This window comes from Parasteatoda tepidariorum, chromosome 9 (genome assembly GCF_982258835.1).
Source record: "Parasteatoda tepidariorum strain Cologne lab strain chromosome 9, Ptep-v5.0, whole genome shotgun sequence".
NCBI lineage: Eukaryota > Metazoa > Arthropoda > Arachnida > Araneae > Theridiidae > Parasteatoda > Parasteatoda tepidariorum.
The window spans coordinates 63692343-63708654 of record NC_141763.1 but is presented as its reverse complement, the minus strand read 5'-3'; the positions used below and the strand labels follow the sequence as shown (position 1 = coordinate 63708654).

The window sequence follows — 16312 nt, the reverse complement described above, 5'->3', positions numbered from 1 at the left end:
CTCAACCTTTTTTTTTTGTGGCGGCACACTTTTAACGATTTCGAAATTTGACGGCACAAAATGAAAAAAATTGGTTTAAAAATTTTTTACTTACCTATAATACACTGTGTTAAATAGTTTGAGATAATAATTTTGAATGTGAAATAAAATAATATGTACTACAAAAGCACGTTTATTAAGGGATTAATTATTTCTTATGACTAATTTTTAGTTAGTTAGTAACAGTTATTTATTTTTTTGCTAGCTATTAATTGTTAGCTTGCTTTCTATAGTTATTATCTGTTCGTTTTTTTTATATTAATTCTTATTTTTTTGCGATTTCTTGTAAACTAGTATATTTGCTAATTATTAATTGTTAGATTATTTTTTGTTAGTTATCCTTTGTTAATTTGTTTTTATAACTATTTATTGCCTTGCTCACTTTAATGCTCAGTTTTTATTTCCGTTTGAAAGTTAATATTTAGCTTACTTTCCTTTGTTAATTAATGATTTTAATAGTCATTAAATTTCCTACCTATAATTTCAAAATTTTTTAAAATTGTCAAAGACAATTTAAACACTTCCTTCTTATTCTAAATTATATTAAGATTGTCTGAGACAAGTATATATATACACACTTTTTTTTTAAATTTAATCTTTACTCGTAATAAAAAAAGCATTATAATTTTTATTGTATCATTTCCAATATTTGGCGGCACAGTGGGAGAGAATCACTGCTCTAGATGTCTCCACAATGGCGAAAGTTGGTGTTTTTAATTCAATAAAAGTTAGTTACTTTTAAAAAAAGTTTTATGAGGCCTTTGAAATATTAAGCAAGCCTGTTTTAAGCAATTTTTGACACTCACTCCCAGGTAAGCATAACATACACGAGCACGCGAAAGCTGTTCTTAAAAAATTGGACACCACCACGAAAAATTTAAAAAATTTTTTTTAATATAACTCATTATATAAAAAAAGATAATGATGAATTTTTAAAAAATTGGTCAGAATTTTTAAATTTAACTATGTAGTCGATTTTAGAAAATTCGGATACAACAGAAAATGTGGCAAGTCAGTAATTAGTACAGTACAGAACCCATTATCCGGAAATCAGAAAATCGGAAAACCAAAAAACCGGAACGAAATTCAATAAATTTCTCCGCCATTTTAAAAAAAAATTTTTTTTTTCCTCATAAGATTTCAGGATTTTTCTTTCTTTTTTGAAAGATGTTTACCTTACCATCATTTTGGAAATAATCATTAGTGTATTACTTTATCGTTTTTTCTTCTTTTTAAGATTATTTCCAACTATTTTTGTTTTTTTTAGTTGGGTTAAAACGGTTTTTTGTATCGATTCAGAAAACCGGAAAAATCAGTTATCCGGAATAGCGATGGTCCCGATCGTTCCGGATAATTGGTTCCCTACTGTATTATCTTCAAAAAACTATCAAATTTAAAGAAATATATGGCGGCATGTATAATAATCACTATAGAATACAGTGTATAAAAATTAAAAGACTAAAATAATCAGTGATAATCAAACACATTTTAACAAAATTAGGTGCGACGAAAGGGTTTGGAACTAATTATAAGAGTAAATAGATAGCTTGCAGAAAGTCGCAATACATATACTTTTATTTTAAATTAAAAAAATCTCTAAATGTGATTTTAAATCGAATTTTTTGGTTATACCTTTTTTTCCATTTTTAAAAAGAATTGAAAAAGATGCGATTTTTACGCCCTCTTTAAGCCTTCCTACCCCTTTTTTAGCATAAGTAACCAAATCAGTAACATATCTCCTCCTATTACGCAATATTTAAACAGCCCCTATACAATAAATAAACAGAAAAGAAAAGATACCATTGATACCAAGATCTGTGTTAAATTAGCAATACGGAGAACACCCCTTTTTTACACAACTGACCACTGAGAGGGTGAAACATCAATATTATTTTTAAGTGAAGTTGTCCAAAATTAGACGTTGATGCTGCGTTGATTGCCGGCATTTAAGCAATAACGGTTTGCAGATTGTCAGGAGAACTGTTTTAAAGCTTCCGGTTGCATTTACTAAAGTGACAACTTTAGAACGGAACCAATAAATTTAACAGAGATTACGAACTGTCGCTAGAGGTTTTTAATTTTATTACCTTGTTTAAAATGAGAGAAATAATCTTCACGTCATAATTACTAGAGTTTGAAGAGTACGGAACGTGTGTAAATAATATACTTTTTATTGGCACACATAAAATGTTTTTTATTTTATTTTCATCACTGTGAGAAGTTTGTTAAGAACATAAAGGGGGGAGGGAGACACTTACACACGCAAAGACAACTTTCTGATTCTGTGGTTATAAATGTGAAGGTGATGCAAGTGTGGTGACCCCGCTGGATATAAAAAAATTTTTAGCAGTTCAATATGTAACTTTTTAAGAAAATGTACATAAGTTATTGGTGGTTAACTTATCCTACATACGTTTTGGGATTAATAAGTTGAATAAAAATAAAATCCACTTTTTCATAAATAATAATCCCGACCATAATTATTATAATAATAAATGAATAAATATTGATACAAAAATAATTAAATAAAGCGCAAAAAGAACACCAGCTAGGAGACAGCTGTCATTTTCTTTTAAAAAAAATAATTAAATAAATAAAATAGCAATAGAATAATAGATATCACAAATTTGTTTTTTTTTTTTCTTTTTTAATGTACTGAAAATTTACTATATTTAATATATATAAAGATCTCGTTCTTTATTTTTATATTCTATTTTCTGTAAAGGAAAGATTATTATACAATAGTGCTTGCTTCTCTGTAGTACTTTTCGTTGTATTTATACGAAAATAAAAATTAACTTTTTTTTTTTATATTTTACAATTTACACTTAATTGTGCAACAAGCAACAGCACAGCAGAATTAACAAGACATTTACAATCAAAATTTGTAAAAAATATTTGAATGTACCATCAGAGTTTAAAAAAGAGATATTGGATTCATTATTTTAAACTTAATATCTGTGCAAATAAATTTGGTCTATAAGTGCAAAAAAAAAAAAAAATTATTGAAATTTTTTTTTTTTTTTTTTTTTTTTTTTTTTTTAAATAGGTATTCAAAAATATAAGAAACATCGGAAAATAGGCTTTTCAGCAATTAAAAAAAATATTTTATTTCGTAGTAATAACTAAAACTCGTAGAAATTCACATCTCTGTGAAACGGCCTGTTGTAGAAATGTTTCAACTCTTTTAAAAATCTTTGACCCTAAATCCATCCAGTATCATCAGTTGCGTGCATAAAACTGTTTGAAGTAAACTATTCTTTAGCAAATTATATTTGGTCCTGTCTGCGTTTACAAGACAAAATTAAAGTGCTAAGTTACATTTAAGACCGTGGTACTTGAGCGGCACAAACCACGATAGCACGAAAGCTTAAACCAGCAAACATATCGGCAACATTCGAAAATCGCGTGCACCAACTGTTTTGTCACCCAATCTAACAGAAGAATCAACAACCAGCTTCTTTGAGTGTCACGCGTCTCCAGTGAATAAAAATTCCGGAAATAAGTGACATATGTTCACGCGACATCAACACACTCTGCCGCCTGCACCTTGATTTCAAGAAAAACATAGCCAGGGACAACTAATCCATTAAGTGATAAAGACAACCGAAGCAATAGTTTTAAGTTATGAAGGGTCTGGCTTCTTCAAACATGGAACACTGGGAGAATTAAGCAGATAAAAACACTAGTGTAATGGAATCCTGTTTAGCTGGGACCCCTACAATGGAATTCCTTGAATTCCCAATGGTAAGATTAGGAAGCTTGCTTCTGTGAATGTAGGAATTCTACATTGGGCATGGTAACTTCTTTTTTTGTGTTTGCCGAAATTTTAGTCACTTGTCAACATAAAAAAATATGTTTAGAGTATGTATATAGACTAGGACAGCACACACTTATAATCTTTCTGATAATGTAAAGATTTGCAACAAAACTGTTTCGAGCCTAGTTGGAAAGACATTACAAGTAAGTCTATCATGGTCATCGTAAATTATAATCCAGATCAAAGCCTTGCATAGGTACCTAAATTTATCAAAATATGCATAGCTTCTAAAAATTAGGTTTTTAAACTTTTCGTTAAGATACAATACAACAAATTCCATTTGTTTTTTTTCTTCTTAAGTAAAAAAAAAAATTATAATAATTATATAAAATAACTTTAAAGCAACAAAAAATATTGTCTAATACTATGTATTATAATAATATGTATTATCTAATTATATCACATATATATTACACCTATTTTAGCCGCATACCTTAGAGCGAAATTAACTCATACACTCTCAGGGGTCAGTCCAGGCCAAATTTACTACCGTTTAGCGGTACCTTCACAAATTCAACTTTAGGAAAAACGGTAGTTCCACAAAATACTCCTTCTTAAAAAAATTTTTTTTTGTATCCCTTAAGAAACGATAAATCCCCATGTTTACCGTATTTTTGTATTGATCTTATAATTTTTAATTTTTCTCAAATTAAGTTTTCACAAAATAGGTACCTCTCAGAAAAACCTAGACAGACCCCTGACTCTATTATTGTTAATTTATAATTCACACAAGTTGCACTTTATTTATGGTTAGAAAGATTTGGCAGAAGTTTAGAAGGCAATAAAAAATAAATAAACTAATTAATCAATGAAAAAACTGATAATTACACGAAATATTTATTAAAGATTTCATTTTCAGTACATAATAAACACGGCGAATGAATAGATCCATGTTAGAGGGGGGGGGGGATGTTAGTGTGTTTTTCATTGAAATATTTTTCACTATGCTTCACATTCATTAATTGGATTTTTCCTTCAAAAAGGTTTTAAAAAGTAGTATTCCTTGGATTATTTCACAATTTAAAATATCATTTTCTCAACAAATTTACAATTCGAATGATCTATGACCAGAGTTGAAATTATTCTTACTCATCTTTGTGAGATTTACTTTGTCCAAAGAAGCGCAAATCTATTATCGCCCATAGTTCAGAAAATCTATCATTAGAATTTCATTATATAGCTAAGATAACACATGATTCAAGACTTTAATAAAATAAAATAAAATTAAAAATCAAGGAAACTGATAATCAAAACAGCGATTCCAAGAAACTTTGTTCAACGGGGAAAGAAAACAGTTTTCTGTTTGTTTCGATTGCAATAATTAGCAAAGCAAAAATTGCTCTTTTATCCTTCAAACCAGTGGCCATTCCGCTAAAAACAGTTCATTTCTCGGTAATTTATTCAAAATCCCTGCGCAGATGAAATTATTTGGTGTGACGATAAGGACACCGAGGTAAATTATGGTGGCCAAAACGAATTCTTTAGAAGAAAAAAAAAATATCTTCTGTGTCTTTACATCCTGCGTTATAAAACGACACATTCGACCTTAACAGCTTCCAAATAAAGGGGAAAAAAAGAGAAGAAAAAAATAATTCCAGACTTCTTTACTATTTGTATTTTTAAAAACGCTACGTAATTCCTTGTCTGTTGTTGCCTTCCATGACCTTCGCACATCTCACAGGCAGGGACTTGATTGAAAGAAATGACTTATGAAACATCCTTGACTGGGTTTGTTCTTCGCGCAAGAAAGAAATGGCGACACATACATACACAACTTCGATTATAAAGACTTGTCGGTGTGACATACTTTCTCTTGATTCACTTGACCCCGTTGCCATGCGCTCATTTTCATGCAGAAATCAGAAAAATAAAATAAAAAACAGGGTACCCATCCTCCGCTAATAGCTGGTATCTGTTTTTCAAGAGCTTGCCCGATGCTGGCCCTGAACTGAAAAGCATCCAGCGAAGGACTTGACATCCAGTGGAGATTTAGAAGGATTTAATTGCTCCACTATGCTCCAGCAGGGGTGGTGGAATAAATACCAAGGCTAATTACTAATTACTCTTTTACTTTCAAACTTTGTTTGGATTACTCATTGCCCAGAGAATGGCACGTTGTTAATTGCAGGTTCGTGGATGTCCCAAGCCACGTCCCGTTCCAAGATTATTTAATGAAATGCGTAGGAAAGATGATTAATTAAACTCTCTATTGTGATGAATCTCTACTTATCTCGAGGGAGGAAGCAAAACTTAATCTTCTAAAAGATTTTTGATTTTTTTTAAAATTAACTTTAATTGACGCACGATTGTTTTGAACTTATATCATTTCTTGACCTTTCGTGTTTCAAATGAGCATATTACTTCTCATAAGTGACGTTATTTGGAAGTTATTTCAATTTTTAAGACGATGGAATGGCCGGGTAATTGTGCATGAAATGAAATGACAAATTTTGATATGGTATGAATCACTGATATTTTTAGCTGTAGCGAAATAAACAATAAGTTTTTCTTTTCTGTTCGTTGATGTAGTCACGAACTGATTTTCACCAAGATCGTTTAAATTTTACCTTAAGATTTTGCAAACAAATTAAGAACAATTTGAACAATTTACTAGACATAAATTATGAATCGCCTTTAGATAGGTTTTTACCTCCTCCTCTTGAACTTAAGGAAAACTAAGTATCCGAAATGTTCTTACTTATTCAGTTACTAATCAATATAACTTTTTTAAAAATAGTTTTTGTTTTTTATTTATTTACCGAAATGTGTTCTATTGAACTAAGTTATCGATTTTTTAATTTTGAAGTTTGTAACCATTTCTAAAACTTGAACTTAGAAGAATTTTAACCTCAGAAAAAGTTTTGGTAACTAAGTTCATTAGAACACATTTCAATAAATAAAATGAAACAAAAAGCATTCAAAAATATTTAGCCATCAAATAAAGAAGAAAATTCCGAACATTCATTTTACGTAGGCTAACATGGTAGTAAAATCTAATTTTTTTTCTTTTTCCGCATAATACAAATTAATGGCAAGTCGCAAATGAATTTAATTTGTTATGTTAATAAAAAATACAACACACTGAGCCATTGTTTTAATGATGAGTATTGATAATCTTGAAACTAAGGAATTTTTGGAATAAGTAATTTAAAATTCCTATGTTTTCAGGTTGAGTTTTTCCAATCCAGGGGGCTTTACGAACTAGCTATTGGTTTAAGATTAGATTCAGCTACTTTTAAATTTAAAAAAAAAATTTAATGAAAAAAAAAACTTCATTCTTGATTTGTGTTAGTTTAGATAATAAATTTTAAAAGAAATGGAAGCTTGTATTAAAATTCGCGCCAACTGCAATCAAGATTAAAATTTCCAAAAAAAGAGAGCGAGCCATTTAAGGCCACTGGATAAATTAGTTTAAAGGACAAAGCAGTATGCGAGAGAAAAAAAAAAACAAAAAAAAAACGCAATCAAAATCTGACGAATTACTATTGAAGAAGGATGTACGAGAAATAGAAGAGATACGGAAACAGGTTTTAAACATTTCAAAGTCTGATTTAAGTTTGTTGGCCAAGTGAAATTTGAAGATGTTTCTAATATTCGCCATTTAGTATCTCTGTTTTCTCGGGCAAATCATACGGACTTTGATGTTTTTTATACTACCTTTTTCAATAATTATTCGTCAAAAGCGAGTTTCTTGTTTCCTCGCTTAAATATCAATTTTCAAACCCAATGTGTTTGCTTTTTCTCTTTTATTTTCATGAAAGTTTCTATAAATATATCTTAAGAGTAGTGATTACAGAACAGCCTGCATTTTGTAATCCACAAGATGCATAGAAATCAGGACACTGGAGTGAATATCCGCGAGAATTTATCAAATAATTAAACAAACATACAATGCCGTGTCAGGAAGGCAAAATAAAACACACTAAATTTATCATTTCAATAAAACTATGCTCACCAACTTATCAATGAGGAAAAATTGCGTTTTACATTATTTTTCCTCAAAAAAAAAAAAAAAAAGAACGTTTATTATAATCAAACATCCCAGATTACACATCGAAATTCCATCTAAATCTTAATTTCTGACAAACCGTTTTTTTTCCTAACAGCGAGAAGACAAGCACTAATCCGATTAAAAAATCTTCTCTCGGCGCTATCATAAAAGGAATCTTTCCGACACAATAATTCTAAAAGGCTATCGATTCGATGGGGCTTCTCCTCCTCCGTTGTCACAAACCAGGGCATACCCGGGGCGAGAGAAACTGCTTCGAGTCGATTTGTCAGGATCATGTCAGTCAGATTCCTTCTTGATTCAGGTGCTTACCGTCTGGTAGATCATGTTGCTGATTATCGCGCACGTTAATATCCTAATCGTCAAAATTGTCACAACCGTTATCTTTATTTTGGCGATGAGAAATTTTTTTTTTCGCCTTTTGTGACAAAATGGAAACGCAAAAGATAGTGGCTAACAGTGATTAGCATGTGAATGGTTAATGACTTGATGTTGAGCCGCGATGGCTCAGGGGATAGACCGTTCGCCTTCCAATGAGGCGAACCAGGGTTCGAATCCCAGTCGTATTCCGTATCCGGCTTGCACCAATCACCGTGCTGACGTGAAATATCCTCAGTGGTAGACGGATCATGGGTTAGAGTCCCCTTGCCATCAGGCTAACCATGGGATGTTCTCGTGTTTTTCCTCTCCATGTAACGCAAATGCGGGTTAGCTCCATCAAAAAGTCCTCCGCGAAGGCAAATTTGTCCAAATACTCGATCCAGGAGTTCCCTTGTCTTCTGGATTGGGTTCAAAATTACAAGGCTACGGAGTTGAAGATTAGTAGTCGTACACCTATAATTGGGTCGGCTGTTCAACGACGGATAAAATAAAGTAAAATGACCTAATATAGAAATAATAAATTCAGAACAAAGGTTTGAAAGCGTCACATGTCACTGTATCATATGTATATTTTAAGACGTGGTGATTTAGGGGATAGAGCACTCGCCTCCCAATGAGGTGAATCGAGTTCGAATCTCAGTGAAGGCTGGTCGATACGTATTCCGCACCAGGTTCACACCGACCACAGTGCTGACGCAATATAGCTTCAGTGGTAGAGAGATCATGGGTTAGAGTCCCCTAACCGTCAGGCTAAGAGTAGGAGGTTCTCGTGGTCTTCCTCTTCTTGTAACGCAAATGCGGGTTAGTTCCATCATAAAGTCTTTCACGAAAACACATTTCTCCCAATACTTGATCAAGAAGTTGCCTTGACTACCGGATTGGGTTCAAAATTACAAGGCTACGGAGTTGAACATTGATAGTCTTAAACCCTAAATTGCGTACGCTGTTCAACAACGGTTATAAAATGTATCATAAAATAATAAAAAATAACTTTTTTAAAATTTTATTGACTTATTTGCTTACATTTATCATAGATTTTAAATAAAATGCAGAAAATAATCAACAAAGCTGATGATTCAAAAGCATTGTAAACAGATCAATTTCAGAATTTTTATACACAGATCAATTTTAGATCGAAGATAAATTGAGTAAAATTTTTGTTAATATTATAATTTGTGAGAAATTTCCCTTTTGATTAAGCGACCAAATAAGATCATGTCTAAGATGTGAAGAATATTAATATTCTCGAAAAATTAGCTGACATATTTGATCTTATAACCGATGTCGGAAAAAACGATTCATATCAAATTTTCGGTTCAATTTATCTCGATACTCTTGGAATTTTGAACTCAACTCAGAAGACAATGGAACTTCTTAATCAAACAATAGTATACGTTGTTTTGATTGCAATTAATCGTATTTGCATCAGATGTTCAAGAAAATCACGAAATCACCCAAAGACATGGGCTAACCACATGAAGTTGAGAGTTTGAAGATTATAGAATTTTTAATAGAGCTTATGCAAAAGTAATCTGCAAAGCATCTGAGGAAGTTAATAACCCCACTATTACATTATATTTAGAGCAAAATATTTTTGTATCATACAGTAATATATTTAATCTAAGTAGTTACCAGTGTAAGTTATAGAACTGTTTTACTCTTTGAAATTTCAATGTTAACTTTCTTTCTAAAATGTTCGAATCTTTCACCGCTCTGGCGGAGAGAGAGAAAGAGGCGGAAAAAAAAAAAAATCGCGAAATAAGGTATAAATTTGCGTAAAAATATCTCTGCGGTATTAGGGATGCTCCTTCTAATAATAATAAATACATAAGAGAGGAAATTTTTCCGCACGAGTTCTAAAGTCTAAAATAGACGAGACTTGTCACTTCCGTTTAAAACAAATCGTTAAATGTTTCAGTCAAGCTTCCGGTGAAGAGAGGGTCCCTTTTGCGGGGCCCCCGTTCACCCCGATTCGGGTGCCCCTCCCTTTCGAAGGGAAACGGAACGAAGAAATGAAAAAAATATAACGAAGATGGAAAAGGAATAATAAAAAAAAATAGTCATAGTCACTGTCGCTGGAGGGGTTATTTAGCGAATAACCTTACATGAAAGTTTACCCCCACGAGGTTACAAAATACTTAAACAAGATGTAGTGTTTTATACCAGGATGAATAACTTTTTCCAAGAAAAACTAAGCTCGGAGAAAGAAAGAAAAAAAATAATTTTTTTTTTCAGTTTTTCTCCCCATTAGTTTCTCTGCAGAAATATTTTGGAAATAATTTTTTGTGCAAAACTTTTTTTCACCATAAACCATTGAAATAATTGGTCGATTTTTTATGTCAGTCTTTTAAATTAGTAAAATTTGGAGACAGTTTTATTGGTGTAATAGCTTTGCCTACAAACAATAATCAAAAATTAGCTATTCCTATAAAAACATAAATAATTTATGCAACTTTAAAATTACAAAATTAACTAATTGCCAGTTGAAGGGGATACTTAACCTTTTTCTGCATTCCCCCTTCTTTTTTTTTCTGGACAAAGTGCGAATTTTTCTGCGAATTCTGGAATGCTTTATCGAATGTTAGCACAGTTTCGGAAAAATCCTAATTAATTTTACATTTTTGGTACAACAAGAATTAATGTGCAACAAAAATAAGAGCATTTTTGTTCGTAGACATGAAATTTTTTATAAAATTTGGAAATATTTTTTTGCTAAAAATTCTCTGTTTTTGAGCCATTAGATTGGATACAAATAGACAGAAATCACACCATTGCAGTCTAACTTACAGAATTTATAGTAGAAAAATAATGTAGGCAATTTAAAAAATATTTTTTCGTATGCATGACTTTTAAAATACTAATTAGCTTTCCGAGATTTATTTATTTAGGACAGTATGGTACAACATCCGTAACATAGATCCCCCCCCCTTTTTTTTTCTTCTTCAAAACTTTGTTTTATTTCTATTCCAAAAACATACTTTTTTGTTTTAGAAAAAATGAGTAATAAATGAACTTTTATTGTATTTAAGTAAGATTTTTTTAAGTAACCCACCTCAATATACATATCTTTAGGCAGGAAAAATACACAAACGACATTAAAATCCGATAAATAAATTTAAAAGGAAGCGGGAATAAAAACAAAGCCAAATTGATCGTTTTCCTGATATTCACATATTATTAATTTAGTTTACCTCGTTTCATTGTGATTTCCCAGTGTATACATTTTATTTACTTAACTCTTGCCAAATATTTATAAATAACGGATAAATAATTTTTTAAAAAAAACTGTTATAAAATAAATTTTAAAAATAAAACAATTGGCCGATTACTTGTCTTCCATAAAAAATGGTAATTTTATTTTCAATAGAAGGCGACATGTGCTAATACACTCTTATTTTTGCCTGAGGTAACAAATAATTGTTTCAAAATATTAATTCTTTCACCTCAGTCAGTGTCCTGAACTTTTAATTATAATTGAGGCCACGAGAATAAATAAAATTCGAAAGATAATCCGAATTAACTTAACGCAATGTGCAATCCTAATATAATTAAATGATATAGATTTAATTATAAAATATCATTTTGGCAAAATCTTCAAATTTAAAACAAAAACAGATGGAATATTGAATCGCTAGCAGCTAAATACAAGTTAGTTCAAAAGTTACTTTTTAAGATATATTTAATTGGAAAAAACGTTAAAAATCATTTCCTTTCAGCTCTTATCAGACGCTCTTCACCGTTATGCCCTCTAAAAAGATGATACACTAAACAAAATTTATAGAAACATTACTTTATAGAATATACATAGAGTGACGCGTCGAAGTTACTAAAATAATAAACTGTCAAAAAATCAAAACAATTCGGGAAAAAAAGGTTCCTTAAACGATAAAAAAGTAAGTGTGAGTAGTAAAACGCTCTCTTAATATTTCGCTCCAAGTGGTTTTGTTTCCGGTCTGCAAGATCACCTAGTTAATTCACTTCCGGTTAACAACTTGCCTCCTCTGTGTCCAACAAATAAAATAAATACGCAAGCAAAAGAATGAGACAGGAGTAAGAGAGAGAGGATAAAAAGGAGAGGAGGAAGAATAAATAAAATAAAAAATACAGAACTGATGCTCATTGGTTTTTGTTCTTTCGGTTCTCTCTTTCTTTCTCTCGCAGCAGAGGACCGATGAAATAAACAGAAGACGCGAACTGAAAGAAATGAGCTCCATCACTAAAGAATGGTTGCCGTGGCGAGAAAAATATATCGCCAAGAGAAAGTGAGCCAAAAATAAGGAGGAATGTTGAGAAGCTTTTTTTGATAGAGAGGAGAGCTATTGATTTAAGATGAGGAAGAGAGAAAAGAAAAAAAAAAAGATGGGTAGGTTCTGTAAAGCACCTGAATACTGCTTTCAGCCTCATGTAACCTTCAGAATCGGTTGAAATTGTTAATCAGAGAATAAATTAACTTCATCAAGAATATTTTTTGAATTACGCTTTATTAAATAAATATATTATGAAATATAATGATGTAAATTCGGTGTATTAAGAACATAATCTTTACATTATTTTCACGAAATTGATAGAAATGCATAAATGAGCAAAAGCAAAATTTTTGAGAGTGAATTCGACCGAATCTACAAAACGAATGTTGTTTGAAATGGAGTAATACATATGTAAAAATTTACAGTAGAAACTTCACCTAAGAGTTTCTAACATAGGTTTTAAGGTCATAGTTTGTCTTAATTAACATGATATAATCAATGCTAAAGTTAAAAAAAACTACCAATATCTGAAAATAAAAATCGTGATTATTAAACTATCATTCAATTACACCAGACTCCACTACTTATAATACTCCGCTCTTATCTACAAGATAACTAAGTTGTAGTTTATTTATGTGGCATTAGAAGCTGCACAATGGGCTATTGGCGACGGTCCGGGAAACATTCTTGAGGATGATCCGAATCACAATTATGATCTTCTGTTAATGGAATGGCTCCCCCGCTTTGGCTATCCGACGACCTGCAAGCGATATCGAACACTTTCAGCGACAGAACAGTTTACCGATAACAAGCACCCCCGGCCTCTTCGCAGACTGATTTCAATTTTAAATATTTATTAAGTTTTACTTTTTTTTTCCAGACTTGTCAAACCATTTTAGAATGTACTGCTCAAAATTTTGTCGAAATGTCAGATAAAATCAATAACATTACGAATACCGTTGATCATTAAGTTTATTTAAACCTAAGCGATATGCACATAATTCATAAAAAAAACCGTTACCAGCTAAGAAATTCTAGAAAAAAAAAAAAAACTTATTCGCTAATAAAAAGCTAATAGATACTCATTAAATGAAACTGAATATACTCTTAATAATCTCGCCAAAGAGAGCGATAAAAAGTCACCCACAAACCAAAGTATATGTTTCCTTAGAAAAAGAAAGGAACGATTGAAAGAATAAAAAATATAGGCAAAAAAAGGGGGAAGAAAACGAAGCTCCAAGAAAATCTAGAATAAGACGAAAAGAGAAGGAAGAGCTATGGCCTAACTCTCTACACTGGCAGGAGCATCAGTCTCTTCCCCAACTCCACATGACGAAGATGCGCGCGCAACATTAGCCGCACCCACCATGCATCTAATTGGTTATTCTTTTAGAAGGTGCTTTAGCATCCCGACGACAGCGATATCTGGCGGTGATATTAATTCATGGGTTTTTGTTTTGGTTTTTCTTCGGGACTTGTCAACGTGTTTTTCCTGCAACTAATAAACTGGCTTTTTATTCGAGGGGAAACAAAATGCATTTTTCGCGCCTCCGTTTTAAGAAGAGTAAACAGATGATAACGGTTTCTACACGCACCAAGTATTTATATTCATACCTCGTTTCTATTAATAAGTGTTTTGGAGTAACCGTTTTCTTTCGGCGAAAATGTTTTTTTTCTTCTTCTTTTATGTCGCAGATTGCACAGTTCGAAATGGAGAGTTTTTCAAAATAACGGGGGGGGGGGGAATTCATTGAACAAAAATTGCAACGAAAGATGTTTTGCGAAACAACTTCGTTTACCGATTTTACCAGTATAATGTACTCTATTTTTGGAGACGTATGAGTTCTCATGATGAAAGAAAGTTAAGAGACTGTAATCATATTCCAAACAATTTTCTTTTATAAAAGCTGGTTTGTCAATGTATGAAAGAAAAACACTAGAAAAATAAAATAGTTTTAACAGAAAAATTGAAATTGATGTTGCACTTTTGGGGAAAAAATGTTTTTTTATTTTCTTATTTACGTCAAGGCAATAGTCAAATATTAGTATCAAGTGTTCCGAACCACTGAGTTAAAATACAACACAAATTGTAATAACCCCCCCCCCAAAAAAAAAAAATTGTTACGATGTAAATCTCAAATAAGAGAGGAAGGGGCAAAAAATTAAGTGCACTTAATTTGTAATCATAATTTAATAATACTTAATTTTTTTCATCGATTTTTTTTTTTATTTTTTACTTCCAATCTTTCATTTTTAATATTCTTAACGTTATAGCACTATGTCTGCAATTTTGCATATAACTTCAATTAATAATAAATTAAAAGGGAATTGAAACCTCTTGATGGATATTTTAATTGTAAAATATTTGTAACATGTAATAGAGTTTTGTTAAGATGTTTACAAAAGCATGGTAAAAAATCACTTCGTGAGTTTCCAGTGATTTGGCACTGAAACGATAGAAAAATATGCCATGAAATAGAATGCATACCTTGTGGTTAGTTAGCGTCATTATTTGCATCAAAGTTAATTAATTTTTCATTGCTGAACATTCAATACATACATTCAGTAAATCGTAATATTAAAAATCGAAAGAAAAATATCTAAAAATAATATATCCCCTGAACAACAGCTTCGCCAACTTTATAAGTGACAAAAGAAAAAAAATTCGATATGTATACATGCTTAAAATAAAAAAATAAATAAATAAAAAACTTAGCAGAAATAAAGATAAACATAGAAATGTGTTATTCTTGACTGGGAGTCATTCCGCCAAATGTCACAAAATGAAAACGTTTTTTTTTCTTCCCTTTGCAAGAACAAAGACACTGCAGAAATCGCAAAAGGTAGACGAACGAAATAAGAGGCGCTAAATGGGTAATGCAGAGTGGCGTTGGTTATTTCAGAACGTTTTGGTTGAAATACTTATACCAGCTCAGTGACAGAATCAAGTAAGCCTCTCACTCTCTTCAAACTGCTTCATGGAACAGTGATGTTACAACTTGAAGAACTGAAGTTTGAAAATGCAACTTAAAATATTCTGTTTATGCCAACAAATCAAATATACCGTAGAATCCCACAGAGACGATTAGAAAAAAAAGAAAAAATATTTTTATTTAAATTTATTTATGTATTTTAATTATTTTTTCACGAAATATAATGCTGTAAATTTTTTAAGTTATTAATGTTATCGGCGGGTTCTAAGAAAAAAAAATTTTTGCGTATCGAATAAAAAAAAAAAAGAAATAAGGTATGTTTCATAAATAATAACCTTATCTTTGAACATATATGAGAAATGATAGTATTAATGAGAGCTTAGGGGAATAAAGTGATAAGACACACTTTCATATAAAATTATTATTTCCACATTGTTCTCCACTAGATACCAGAAACATTTTTTATTACAATGTAAATTCTGTTGGGTTTTTATTTCTTCCGGAAACGCACTTACGTACAGGATAAAATGTGGTTAATCATTTACAAGGTGTTCCGTAAAGACCTCCCTTATATTTCTTTTTAAAATATCTATCAAAAATGAAAACAAAAAAGTAAACACATGAATGGTCGCAAATTAATATTTAAGCAAGGAAAAGACAAAAACGGCATCAAAATCTGTCAAATGACATAACAAGAGAGGTCTGTTTGGTGACAGAAACAGAAAAAATTATTAGAACCAACCTCGAGTCTCCCTAATTAAATTTGTTTTGATGTTCACTTCATTCGCTTTCATCTACGGTAATTGTCAAATTTCAATACTTCGATGGGCAAATATATATATATATATATATATATATATATATATATATATATATATATATA

General features: G+C 31.1%; 1 protein-coding gene across 8 annotated transcripts in view; it reads right to left on the bottom strand.

The window, feature by feature from the left end:
• LOC107437528 (zinc finger MIZ domain-containing protein 1) overlaps window positions 1-16312 on the bottom strand; it is a 152411-nt gene that overhangs the window by 91013 nt on the left and 45086 nt on the right. The gene's annotated exons all lie outside the window — the stretch shown is intronic.